We start from the raw sequence: 14,465 nt of genomic DNA on the forward strand, positions 1-14,465 counted from the left end.
TCTCTCTCAAAATAAACATTTAAAAAAATAAAATAAAGAAGCTTAAGTCTCAATAAGCTTGACATCTGTCCCAGAATAATCAAAATTTCCAAAGAATCCAAAACTATAGGTACTACGTATGGATTTCCTAAGAATGAGAAAGAATCACAAAATTTTGGAAGTGGAAGAAATCTAACACATTCTCATTCCTCATGCACATTTTCTAAAATTGATGTTAACATACTGAAAACAATTAAATAGTAAATTTATACATAATAACAGTAATACCTTACATCTATAAAATATTTTACAAAGCAGTTTCACATTCTCTCATCTCATCCTTCACAACAACTCTGTAAGGAAGACAATGCGAGCCCCCTCATCTCTGTTTTATACCTAAGGAAAACAAGCTCGGAAATGTAAATAACTTTCCCAAAGAAGGAACCAGGCCACACAGCTACTAAGCGGCAGAATTGCAACCGTGACCTGATTTCAAGGCCTGCTGTCTCTTAACTACTTCCATGGACATCAGGTTTCATGTTAACAGGTGAAATCCTAAATTCTCAAGAATATTAACCATTATCTATAAATACAACATAATACAACCTTTAAAATACATTGAACAACATTCATCTTGTTCCATTTTTCCTCTGCCACCACAGTCTTCCTAAGAAAACAGGTGCTACTCCTTGACATTTGTTAAATGCATTTACAGTCAACAGTGAATCTATATGTACTGTGCAGACAATATACCCAGGCCAGCTGGGAAAGGGGAAACACTGCTGAATAAGACATCTAAAGACAGAATAAGAGAAAGAGAATGGGAGGTGGAGATGAATGTATTGCCATTAAAGTCTCACCCAACTGATGACTGGAATATGATGTGGGGGTTGGGAAAAGAAAATAAAAGGAACATAACAACTGGAATTCAAACCAACATCAAAGACTCTAACGACAGTTGAACCTGCCTGGCTGCTTCCTAGTCACTCCCTCGAAAACAAAACAGTTATATAACCGGGGAAGGTTCTTCCAACTAACATTTCCTCTCTGGCCCACTTATACTTTATCGCCCACCTCAATGTGCACGACCATACAGCAAACTGGGCCTCCACGCCAGCTATGGCAGGACAAGTCTCTGTCCAAAGTGCTGCTTTATTCCATGGGCTGCTTATAGGGACGATGGTATGAAGAAGACACGGTTCCAAACTCACCCCATTCTAGAGACTTGTTCTATAAAGAATCACCACATATCCAATTTTAGGAATGAAGTAGATACCAGATATTCCTGTAAATGGACATTACAACACCATAATGTCTCATCTTCACGAACAGCCCTAATGAAAAGAATTCATACCAATGAATACTTGAAAACTCTGAGGTCATGTTGTGGCAGCAGTTAGGCTTCTATTTTCTTCACTCTCAAGTCCAAGGAGCAAATAACAAGACTCCGAGTTAGATGTCAATTTACACCATAAGGAAAAATAAACTAAAGAATTATAACCATCACTCCCCAAACATATTACAACAAATCCTATTACTGAATCAAACTAGCATATTATCTGGACTCTAACAGCCACTGTCCTCCAGTACCATATGCTTTTTCTTCTTCCAATATAAATATGAATATGGACAACATTTAGAAAAGCAACCAGTGTATCAGAAGTTACTCCCATTCAGACGGACTTGAAAGGTCTAAATCTGTGCCAAATAAAACTCTGAAAGAATGGAAAATAAAAGAGATGCTGACAACAATGCAATGTGGCTCAGCTGCCAGCTACCCACGTAGCATCACGCACTGCCCCAAGCACTTTAAAAGCAGATTGCAATTCTGCATGGAGATCAAAATTATAATTATCCAAATTCTATTTCCTAAAAGATAACTACTAAACTGCATCCCAAGCATCCTGCTGTGAGTCTTCTCCCCTCCACCTTCTTTAAGATTCAGCAACAGAAGGTTAAGTTATCAAGGGTCCAGAAGTAGACTAAAGCTACGACTTCAGGTTTGACTTTCCCTCCCTACCGATACTTGTGATCTATTTGCGAAAACCTTTCCCATATTTACTCAAGTCAACACAATGAGAAAGGCCCAATACGGTGAGCTCGGGACGGGGGCTGGGGAGGGCACTAAGTCACCAGTTTCGTCCAATATGTAGCGGCAACTTCAGCCAATTAGAAAGATGAGAGGGAAAACTCCAAGGGAGTCCCTGCGAGCAGAGACGGCTCGCCCAGCCTGCCCCACGCACACCGGGGGGCGGGCACCGCGAGGTCGCCCGTGGGCAGCAGCGGAGGGAAACGCTCCAGCGGCGGCTCCTCTGGGAGCGCCCGTGTCCCCAGAGCCCCCACTCAGCTATTCCCTGGGAGTCACGGCTCCTGCTTGACTTGAGCCTCAGCCGCGAAGCACTGCAGCAGGCCAGAAATCCGTCCGAACCCCTGGTCCGCCCAGGCCGGGGGGGGGGGGGGGCGGGCAGTGGGGGACTGGGGATTCGAGCGCGGGAGGCGGTCGGCCCAAAGCGCGGTCCACCCCGGGAGGCTGGGGAAATGAGTCCGGGCAGGGGGGGCGGGGGGGAGACGTGGGGAGGGGGGGTCCGGGGGAAACCCGAGATGGTCTTCTAAGAACATTCGATCCGGAACCTTTACTTTAAAAAGAATTTATTCTAAAAAGGCAAGCAAGGCCCCCGCAGCTTTCCCTGCGGCGCCTCCCCACGTCACCCGAGCCCCCGGCCCTCCCGCGGCCCCCGCCTTACCGAGCCCCGCGGCCCCGCCGCGCCGCCGCGGCGTCGCTGCGCCCCGCTCGCCGCTCCGTGTCTGCCCTCCGCGGGCGCCGGGCCCGACGCCCTCCTCCTCCTCCTCGCCGCCGCCGCCGCCGAGCACCGCCCGCGCCACGGAGCCTAGCGCCTAGCCGCCGAGGGCAGCCGCCGGGGCTCGGCCGGGCGCCCCCCGCGCCAGCGCCTCATCCCGCCTCGCCGCCCCGTCAGGCTCGGGGGCGGGGACGCCGGGCTCCGGGCCGCGGCCTCAGAGTCCCCACCTCCGACACGCACCGCGCTCGCCCTTCCCCGGCGGAGTCGGCCCCGGGGACGCGGTCCTGAGGTGCCCGAGCCCCCCACCCCGACGCCTTCGGGCCGCCCCCGCCCCGTTCGCCGGCGCGCGCCCAGCCGGAGCCCGCCGCCGGCCCAGCCTCCGCCTCCTCCGCTCCGCCTCCTCCTGCACCCGCGACGCCCGCAGCGGGGAGAAGAGGCGCGCCGCCGCGGCCGCGGGCACGAGCACGCGCGAGGAGGGCGGGCGGAGCGCGCGCGCGGCCGAGGGCGGCGGGGGCGCGCCCAGGCCTCGCCTGCTGTTGTCCCGGGAGCGCACGTGCACTGCGGGGGGGCGGCGAGGGGCGCGTGGCTCGCTTTCCCCGGGGGCGCGAGGGCCGGCGGGGAGCTGGAAGGGGGCTGAGATGCTTGCTGCCGTAGGGATTCGGACGTAGTGTGATGCCTCGGCTTCTGCATTGTGCTGCGGTGCAAAAATAAAAAACCTGCCGCAGCAGCAGTAACACCAGGAAGAGCTATCCTGCGAGACTACGGCAGTGGCTCCTCTCCATTCCCAACTGACCCCTGAATACTGTCACCGCTCGGGGGAGGAGAGGGGGCGTTGCCACTAGTCAGGAAGATCCTCGTGGCTCCAGCTCTTGCGCATTTTGGTCCAAAACCAACTCGCATCGGTTATTATTTGGAATCGGAGGCCTAAAAGTTCCTTCAGTTGGTTTCTTCATTCAGAGTTATGGACCAGAAGACTGGAAGCGACATGGCAGGGGAGAGGAAGGACAAGCAAGGGTGAAAGAGTAGCAAACCTGAAGGTGCGCGGCTAGACTGAAAAGCGATTTTGGAGCAAGTGAAGCAGCTCACAGGGAACCCGCTGCCTGTGGATGGCACTGCTCTTGGTTCTTCCCTATTCCTTTTGTTCAGCCTCCAGAGATGAGCAGCACTTCCTTCCACCTGCAATAACCATCTGTGTAACAGAATAGATCTTGACATTCTACCGTTCTATTTTCGTTGTTTCTTTTATATATGTACTTTTCACTCCTGATTCATGTGGTATCTAAATGTTGTTGGGAGGTGGTGATTAACCTACATAATTTAACTTTTGGTCTTCAAACCTACAGATGCCAAATATACTGCATCATCTAATGTCACTGCAGTGATTTGGGTCCACTCAGCATTCAGTCATTTCAGTGGGTGTCATTGAATATAAAATGTGGCCTTGACCACACTTAGCACAATTTCAAGGGCATGTACGTGAAGCAGGATTTCAACACATCCTGGGGAGAAATTAGGGAGTGAACATGTTCAGTAATCCCACACTTGCCAGCTCCAGTATAACCAAAGTTTCTTTAAAGACCAAGATTCTGGATGTTTTCTAGCAGAGAACAAGGTCAGGGATAGAATGAGAAGTGTACATAGAGGGACAAACTGGGATAGGAACATTTAAAGAAGCCTACTTCAAATAAATTGGATCCTGGTATCCCAGCCATCTGCTGGAGACAGGTATACTTAGTATCCATAAGTCTTAATGGGTACTTCCTAAGTGCTAGAGAAACAGCAAGATAAATCATGAAGACTGGAGATCTTGATTTCAACGCAAGCCCGTAGTTTAAAAATTACTCTTCCTTTGGAGCGCCTGGGTGGCTCAGTTGGTTAAGGGTCAGACTTCGGTTCAGGTTGTGATCTCACGGTTCATGGGTTCAAGCCCTCCGTCAGGCTCTGTGCTGACAGCTCAGAGCCTGGAACCTGCTTCGGATTCTGTGTCTCCCTCTCTCTCTGCCCCTCCCCCACTCATGCTCTGTCTCTCTCTCAAAAATAAATAAACATTTAAAAAAAATTTTTTTAATTACTCTTTCTCCAAACTGCAGCAGTTCCAGGGGGTCACCTTTGGACCACAGGGAGCCATCTCTGGAAAGAGGGATATGTATGTAGAGAGGAATTCAATAGCTTGTGTTGTTCCCAGGATTGGTGAGCATTAAACATAAAACCTACTGGGATGTCAAAAGGAAGCCAGTACCGGACATTAAACCAAGTCAGCATGGGAAGCAAGTTTTGCCCAAGGCTCCAGTCCCTTGCCTACTCTCAACTACAGTAATGACATTCTGCATGCTTTTTGAAAATCTTCACATCCCAGAGTTTTGCGATCACACCCCGAAATTCAGCTGCAGTGGCTGAATGTTCAAGGGTTATGCCCAACCGGTGGAGAAGGTAAATATAGAAAGGAGCTAAGATTTATGCATTTGTTGGATGACACAGATATTTTACTTCAGAGTCTCAAAACATTTTGGTAACTTTCCCCTTGTTGCTATTATATCTAGTTCAGAGAAAGCACAAATGGATTCCATATGTGTATGCCAAATGTCAGAGGTGTTTGAGCAAGCTTGAGGGTGCTGATGCTCCTTACTCTCATTCTGAGTCAGCACTCCCTCTCCTTGGAAAGAAGCATCCAAATATCCTAGGTATAATAGTTATTATTGCTAAACCTGCAGCTAAACTGAAGGTGGTTATTTCTGGGCAACTCTGCAGCCATCTGAACTTGGTGTTTCAGATGTTTGTAATCAATTACCTGTGTCCTAATAACACCTTTAGTGATCCAATACATCTAACCTAAAAATTGCAACATTCCGTAAAAGAGAAAAAGCCTGTCAAACTGTAAAATAATGTTAAATATCTGCATTTGTTGTGGGTTGATTCAATACCACAACAGGTGAGGGGCAAGAAAGGGAGGGGAAAAAAGGCTAACCCCTCTCCCTCTGAAGCTGTTGGAGGCCTCAGCCTGGCACTGTCAACTTCCAGACAGTAGCATCTGGGCTCACTCCTGGCATCTCTGATCTGTTGCACTGCAGTCCCCTCCAGGCACTGAAGCAGCGTCATGGTGCAGACAAATAGAGCCAGTGAGAGGGCAGCCACACCGACGACTGCAACACTCACCTAACCTTGAGTTTCAGAGAGAGCCTGGGAATTGAGCAAGGGAAGGAGGGGAAGCTTATTCATCTCCAAATTGAATGTTCAACAGCTGGCTTGAGAAATATGAGTTCTGAAAGTGGGCCAGGTTTAATAGAGAATTTCCCCAAAGTGACATTTGACATTACCTTGTTTATTTATTTTTTTCCTGGCCCAAGGGCCAGCTCCATAAAGCGTCCCATAAAACAGGACAACAAAATAGATTTTTGAAAAGACGTGTCCTCTGTGTTGCATTCTCCTGGCTAATACAGATGCCCATGGAGTAACCTCTCTTAAACTTTGAGCCCTTTACAACAAAAAGCTACTATTGAGCAACATTTTAGAAAGGGCTCAGCAGTCCTATTCCCTGGGATGTGACACATCCCTGGGGGCACGCATTGAAACAATAAACTCTCTTTTCTCCTGTCCTCCACTGGCCACATTTTGGTTCACATTAGCCTCTATCACAATAATGTAGGACTTCGGGTTGTTCTCCCACACAGATTTCCTTTTTCAGTCTTTAATCCTTTACACCCAGCTATAGCTCTCTACACTTCTGCTTTGAATCATTCAGCCTGATGGTAGCTCCTTTGCTGTCTCTTCACTTAAGTCCTTCTCCTCTTCCAGGATTCTAAATGTTGGCTGGCCCGCAGCTCTGACCTTGGGCCTTTTCTATTCTCTTTCTATACTCCTTCCCAGGGCAGTCTCCTCCAGCCCTTGGCTTTAAATAGCCTCCATCCGCTGATGTATATCTTCAACCCCGACCTCTTCCCAGCACTCCGGGCTCATATATCCAGCTGCCTCCATGGCATCTCCATTTGGATATCTCAAACTTAATGTGCCCATAACAGAACTCTTCATTTTCTGTATTAAAAACAAAACTCAAAATTGCTTCCTTCAAGTCTCTCCCATCTCAAGACAAAAACATCTCTCAAACACTGCTTTCATTTTTGTAGCAAATCCTTCCAGTTTTACTTCAAAACATATACTGAATTTAATCTCTTTTGTCCCTCTTTACCACTAACACCCACATCTGTGCCCCCATAATCTCTCTCCTGGGTGACTAACTGGTCTCCTGCTTCCATTCTTTCCCCTTCATGGTCTAGCCTCAGTGTAGCAACCTGAGTATTTCTTTCCAAATATTAGTAAGATAATATCATACTCCCTGCCCGAAACTCTCCAGTGCTCTATTCTTCTAATCACACTACAATAAAATCCAAAGCCCTTCCCTAGCCTTGCAAGTCCCCCCTTTAGTCCCAATGCACTTCTCCAGTCTTGTCTTCTTTTCTTTTTGCTTTCTTTTTTTTTTTTTTTTTTTTTTTTTTTTTTTAAGTAATCTCTACATCTGACATGGAGCTCGAACTCACAACCCCCGGATCAACAGTCACATTCTCTATGGAGTGAGCCCACCAGGTGCCCCACAAAGTCTTGTCTTCTTAACATTCACTTCGCCAGCTAGGAGGCCAGCCTCCAGCTGTTCCTTAAAAGCAGCCAGGGTCACTTCCCTTCTTTTAAATTAACCTTTTTGGGGCACCTGGGTGGCTCAGCTGGTTAAGCATCCAAGTCTGGATTCCAGCTCAGGTCATGATTTCCTGGTCTGTGAGATCAAGCCCCACATCATGCTCTGCACTGACAGTGTGGAGCCTGCTTGGGATCCTCTCTCTCTCTCAGTCTCTCTCTTCCCCTCCTCCACTCTCTCATGCTCCCTCTCTCTCTCAAAATAAATAAATAAACTTAAAAAAGTAATTAATTAAACTTTTCAACTGCTGTAAAATAGGTTTGCCTTCTCTGTCCCCTTATTCTGCTCTTTTTCTTTCTTTCTTTTTTTTTTCTTTTTCTTTTTCTTTTCTTTTTTTTTTTTTTTTTGGACACAGAAATGATCATGTAGATGATTATGTTTTGTAACTGGTTACCTATTTGCCTCTCTTAGTAAAATGAGAGCTCCGCGAGGTCAGATACTTTGTTTTTCACCACTGCATTCATATTGCCAAATAAATGAATAAATTCTGTACTGCCCGAGTACATAATCTGTATGCCCACTTACTTTCTGCTGTTACTTATTGCTATGGATGTATCTTTATACTTATCACAAGTGCAGACAGCTGCAAATTATAAAATTATATAATTTGCAAATTACTGCAAGTCAAATCGAAACAAATTACATTGAAAATCTGAGAAAATATCAAGATTCAGTAGTGAAGGGTACATATGAAATGAGTAATTTAATACCTATAAGGCAAAATCATACTCTAACCTTGTAATTAGGTTTTGATCTGTTTAAGTTAAGGGCACAGAAAATTAAAGCCAAGTTATATGAAATGTCTTCTCATTCCCAACAAAAATAATCACCATCTTGGAAAGAAATGTGGTGAATTTTAGCAGATGCTAGTTCTCCCTGTCATTTTTCTATCTTGTCCCACTCTGTGACCTTGAGGAAGTCAATGACGTTTCCCATCTGTGTTCCCATCTTTGAAATGGGCCTGCTCACTTTGTTCATTAGTTCGGGTGTATCAGAAAAAGTAGAATAATTTAATTATCATGAAAAAGCTTTGGAATGAAAAGGAATTTGGAAATTAACAGTGATTATTATGCCTCCCAAACTTCTTTGCATAATATTTTGAAAGCGAGGCAGAAATAAATCTAATTTTGATAGACAACTAAAGACTTACAAAAAATCACTCCACATTTCTAAAATGATCAGGAAAAACTGTTCAGAGGTACCAAAGCAATCCACTGTCTGAGCTCTACACTTGGCATCATCCTCAGCAACAGAGATTCCATTTTATAGTCCGATGTGAACTGAGGCCAGGAAATGAAAGGAATCACAATAAAATGTAAGTTGTTGAATAAAGTATTAATTCTGCTTCTTAGCAAGCAAAGTCATGCAGGGGCTCATGAAAGAATTAACAAAGAGACAACTATAACATTGATGTATACGAAATCCTTAAGGGGCAACAAAATGTTTGGAAGGGGGAACTTTTTGAAGTTGTATTTCCCCAGCAAACATGCTGCTTTATTTTTAAAACGTATGTTTCATGGAGGTGGCTTGGAGGAAACTAAATCTATTGGTGGCTGTGCAGTGGGGAGGGTGATGAGATGTTGCTACTGCTCCAGAGAACACACACACACACACACACACACACACACGCATGCACACACACACGCATGCACACACACATACCATTTCACTGTAAACACATTGAGTGCTATACCCCTCCCTCAGAGCTCTGCCTGAATCAGCACTCTACTCAGCTGCTTGGGGATGCTCCCGACCCCAGAGCCTTTTATTAGATCTAAAGAACTGAAACCAGTGTTGAGGAAGCGCATGGGAAAGTGACTTGGGAAAGAGAGAGATCAAAGAGAGGTCATTCAACTCCAAGGCTGCTTCTTTCCCAGGGTGCTTCCTACAATTCCCCTCCCACGACTTTGTCTTTTATGGCTTCTGGTTTCCAGAACTTAATGCATCTCAGAAGGTCTAAAACATCTGTGTTTTCCTGCTGTATTCAAAATTCATGTTGGCTGAGAATTTACCTATGATTCTGAAATTTAGATGCTAGGTTTCCTGGGCAACTTGAGAAGAACTGTAGCAGATAATCCAATGTGCCATTTTATCTTTTTTTTTTAAATCACTTGCACTTGGCCTTGAAAGTTATTTTGTATTTAACTTGAAGTATGGGCAGTCCCTGGATATAGTGGGGGGTTAGGGGTCACAATATATCTGACAAAACAATAAAACTACCCTATCAAAATATTATTCCCCTGGTCCCCACTCAATTTTTTCTCTTATGTATTTCATGATGAAAACAAACAACAGTACTCCTCAGAGTGGTATAAAAGGCCAGTCTCAGGCAGCTGATAACAGACTCAAACTTACTAGTTCACTCCTTTTCTGGGTCATGATCTAATTTAAAAAGTATTTCTCTTTAGTTCTCGATGGATTTTAACCAAAAAGCAACAGCAACTGTTTTCCTCGTGACTACAGAATACTTTGTTGAAGATTACTACAGTAGTGACAGAAAAAGTCAAGCAGCTGAGGAAATTATAGTTAGGGTAATTTAGAGTCGTCTATGCTTTGTGGAATACCTTTCAGTTGAGGACCCAAAGCTTTATCAACAAATATGAGGCAGTATTAACTTTCAGAGAAACTGAGGCACAGAGATTCAAATTCTTTTTTTTTATTGTTTATTTTTGAGAGAGAGAGAGAGAGAGCACGAGTGGGGGCAGGGGTAGAGAAAGAGACACAGAATCCAAAGCAGGCTCCAGGCTCTGCAGAGCCTGACATGGGACTCGAACTCACAAACTGAGAGATCATGACCTGAGCCAAAGTCAACGCTTAACCAATTGAGCCATCCAGGTGCTCTCAGAGATTCAAATTCTGACTGAAATCCAACCTGTGTACTTTATTATCTTTTTCTTTTCATGAAAGGCATCTCTTTTTTAATAAACATGGGTTGATGTCTAGGTCATACAAAATTGGACAAGAAAGTTATTTAAGAATAAATTAACTGTACGTTGCTGGAAAAAGCCCATCCAACAGAAAAGTCCCATCTCACCCTCTTCCTTTCCCCCCTACTCCTAGAGGGAAGACCAGTGGTCCCTGCATTTGCATGCCACTTACTGCCTTCAGTAATTGTACCTGATGCAGGTGGCCATGACTCTTCCCACATCTGCAAAGAGACAGCATCAAAAATAAATCCACCTTCAAGAATTGTGTCTCAAGCTAAGCTCTGGAATATTGATTAGCCGAACCATTGGCATTTCACATACCCAGTCAAAATTTTTATTTCTTTTTGAGAGAGAAAGAAAGGGAGAGAGAGCATGCATTCAAGCAGGACGCAGAGAGAGAGAGAGAGACAGAGGATCCAAAGCAGGCTCTGCATTGACAGCAGGGTCCGACAACAGGTCTTGAACTCAGGAACCGCAAGAACATGACCTGAGCCAAAGCAGGACACTTAATGGACTGAGCCACCCAGGTGCCCCCTTACTCGGTTTTCTGATGGGCAAGTAAACCTCAATAAGAGAGGAACTGTTCCATCTCTATCCATTCCTTAATTACTAGTCCTGCTTCTGGGCTAGTTCTGCGATCCTACATTTCCCCAAATCCTCTGGTGCAGTTGCTTTTTTTTTTTTTTTTTTTTTTTTTTTTGGAGAGACAAACCTCCTCAACATCACCTCGATACTACAATGCATCCTTTTACAAGGAAAACAAAGTCAACCAAGAGAGAAAGATAACTCTAAGGAGATGACTAACTCTCACTCGGAAGCATCCTTTTTAATGAGGTCCTCATCTATATGGTACCAGGCTGGAGGCTGGAGACTGGGCAAGAAAGAGTGAGCCGGGAGTCCCCTCCATTTCTCAGTACTTAGAGTTTAAGATAGATCAAATCAGCAAAGGTTAGTCTATGGGTACACAGACATCAAACAGCTGTGCAAACATCGGACAGATGCATAAATTAAATACAAAAGTAAATAAAGTATTTACATTAAGTAAAAGTCATGCAGCTGCTGTTATTATTCTCTGCCGAAGCTCAGGAGGGAAGGAGGTACATTAGGCTAAACAGATTGTATTTTTCTGTCGGGGATGGTGTCAGCAGGAAGGAGTGGAAAGGTCACCCATGGCCAGAGGAACAAAGACAAACTGTTACGTAAGCGGTTGTCTGCTGATGCACGACCTCTAAACGTGGTCTTCAGGCTGAAGTGACTTTGTTTCTCAGAAATTACTTTTATATGCCAGACTATGCTTTCAGGAAACTGTGTCAGTAACTAATTTTAAAGTGGCAGAGTGGCCAGCAATAGCAGGAGCCCAATGAGGTGAGCTGACCAATGCAACAAGAACTGTCCTACCTCAAAGAAAATCTTGCTATTTATTCTACGTGTGTCCGGGGCGAAATGAAAGGAACCGTGAGGTAGCTTGATGCCATTGGAAAGTCTGCATGCTAGCCCGGCAGCATGGAAATTTCCTGTCTTTTCTATGGAGGAACTCTGGGATGCAACACAGCTTTATTTAGCCTGGATTCCTATACCCGACACCTGGAACATAGGAGACATGAATGATTGATGAATTCCTAAGCTGCTCACGAATCTCTCCTTACTTTAGGAAGCAGAAACCAGTATGGCATGTTGCACTTATTTTAAATAAAAATCGTTTTTTTTTTTTTAAATTCAGAAACATTAGTGTTCTATATTTGAAAAAATGAAGATTTCAAAACGGATAAAGTAATACAAGCTCATTGTTTAAAAATCGGAAATGGCGGTAAAATGAAAAAACAAAAATGATAATCCTACAGTTGAGAGGTAATTAGTAATTAGTAATTACTGCTAATATTCCAGTACATATCTCCAACATATCTTTCTAAAAATGTATACATATATATATTTTTTTAACAGAAACAGGACCATATTGAAACTAATGTGCGCCATATGCTTTTTCCCTTAACAAGTTTTTTTTTCATTTTTCATGTTAATAAATATTTATCTACATCATTTTCATATGATCATATGTCCATACCATACTTCCTTTAATATTCTCCTATTGTTGGACATTTCTAGTGCTGTAAGGGTTTTTTGCTCTAGTTAGTGATGGCTGGTGGGTTACGCTTGTTGCTAAATATGTGTGCATATCATGAACCTGGAAGAATCAGAAGTCTTTCTTCACCTCCAGGCTGATACCTAGAATTCCATGCTCAGTACCTCAACCCTTTGGCTTAAGGATTTTGTTTACTTAAAAAGTAAGAATCCCCAATAGGGGTGTTCCTTAAACACTATCCAACACTGATTTCTCATTTTTCCTTGGGAAGTCCTGAGAGGGCCTCAAAGCTTGGTTCTATGCTCAAGCTTTGGCGGGTCAAACCACAAAAGTTCCAAAGTCCACACATATTCTGGTAGAATTGTTATACTTTTATAATTGACTAAAATTCTTGAGTGGTTGGAAACACAGTTAATGCTATCTGGTACTAATTACAGCCTGAATTTAGTTTATTAGAAGAAACACGTTCAGCCTTAGCTTATTCCCTCAATACCTGATCCAGATACTCATTAATTTTATTCTCATGTTTCTCGTATTTTATATTTGTTTGATTTTTCTGTAAATATAAATCTAGTTACCTTATAATCTGTCTCGATTCCTGCCTAGTCTGTGAATTAATCTTACTAAGACCTCAATTTTTATTTCACTTCCAAGCAATCTATAATTGGAGGTCTCCAGAATTCCCTTTAATACCAACAGGATAATATAGTTCTTTTTTACTCACATATCCAAGACTTCCTTAATCCCAATAAGTGTGTCTCTGAAGTGTTATCAAACTATACTGGTTACTCTGTAAAAGGCAGAGCCAAAGGAGAAGTGAAGATTTCTGCTTCTATGTGGGAAACAGGTACAGTGTGTGTGTGTGCACACGTGTGCATGAGAGTGAGAGTGAGAGAGAGAGATCCATCTCAAGAGACAGAGGGTCAACAATGTCAAGGGCTGCCAGGTATTTAAGACATGATAATTGCTGCTGGTACTAAATTCTGTTTCCACAGAGACTCACAGAGCAACCTTGGGGAAATGACTGAATGATTCCACCCCTCCAATCTCACACCTGAACCCCAAGGACAATGATATTTTCCAACTTCTTCCATTATCAGGGCATAAGAATGAATTAGTTTACAGTTGGTGTTTTGAGATTCAATGGGAACCATTATGACTTCACGTTCCTTTTATATTGCTTGTATTTTCATCCAACTGTTAAGGAAGGACAATTACACTAGAGGTGTTTCTTTTCTATACTGCTCTCTTGGGAAGAGTACCCAATGGCTTAACAAATTTAAGAACTAAGGAGGGGGGGTGGGTGCGGAGAGGGAGAGGTGGAGAGGGAGAGGTAGAGAGGGAGAGGAAGAGAGGGAGAGAGAGAGAGGAATCATAACCACCCACTCACACATATTTGGCATTTCAAGCTTTGAGCAGTTAATAACCAGCTCCTTGAGTTGGAAGCTGTCAAGCCCAGAATGCTGTTTTATTGTTCTCACACACCCTACTGAGCACACCTTCCTTCCTGAAAAGGCTCTGCGCAGACCCACTTTTCAGCTTTGAAAGGCAAAAGAGTGGAATGGAGTTTAAAAGGAAGTACAAAAGCTTTCATAAAATGGAGTAAGGACCAAAGACTCTAACTCCAGGAGGCCGGTATTTTGAAGCAAATACTCCGATTGTTTTCCACCTCTCTGTATGTGTCTATTCACAAAGAGTTTGTGCTTCAAGTGTGGTTTATCTGGATTCTCTTCCTCTGACAAGGGATAGGGAACCTAGTCACACCACTGGGAGAGCCACAGGAAAGAAAATGGGTGAAGGAGTCTTTTACAGAAAATTGTGAGTAATGCCAAAATAAAGATAGCATGCAGATTAAAGACAGTCAAGGATCTTGAGTGGTGAAGGAGCCTGAAGAGGCCACCAGGTTGAGCAAAGCAGCACATATGGAAGCCAGAGAACAGACCCAGGTGGCATAAGATAAGAAGACCAAAGCAGGGAATCGTGGGGTCAAGAGCTAC

At 44.1% G+C, this 14,465-nt stretch overlaps 1 protein-coding gene across 1 annotated transcript in view; it reads right to left on the reverse strand.

The window, feature by feature from the left end:
• Positions 1-3,079, reverse strand: part of ARHGAP32 (Rho GTPase activating protein 32) — a 300,175-nt gene extending 297,096 nt beyond the window's left edge. The window contains exon 1 of the mRNA XM_058687307.1: positions 2,724-3,079. The gene's annotated coding sequence lies outside the window, so the exon portion shown is untranslated. The remainder of the gene's footprint in view (positions 1-2,723) is intronic.
• Positions 3,080-14,465: the final 11,386 nt, after the last annotated feature.

Source organism: Neofelis nebulosa, chromosome 10 (genome assembly GCF_028018385.1).
Source record: "Neofelis nebulosa isolate mNeoNeb1 chromosome 10, mNeoNeb1.pri, whole genome shotgun sequence".
In the NCBI taxonomy this organism is placed as follows: Eukaryota; Metazoa; Chordata; class Mammalia; order Carnivora; family Felidae; genus Neofelis; species Neofelis nebulosa.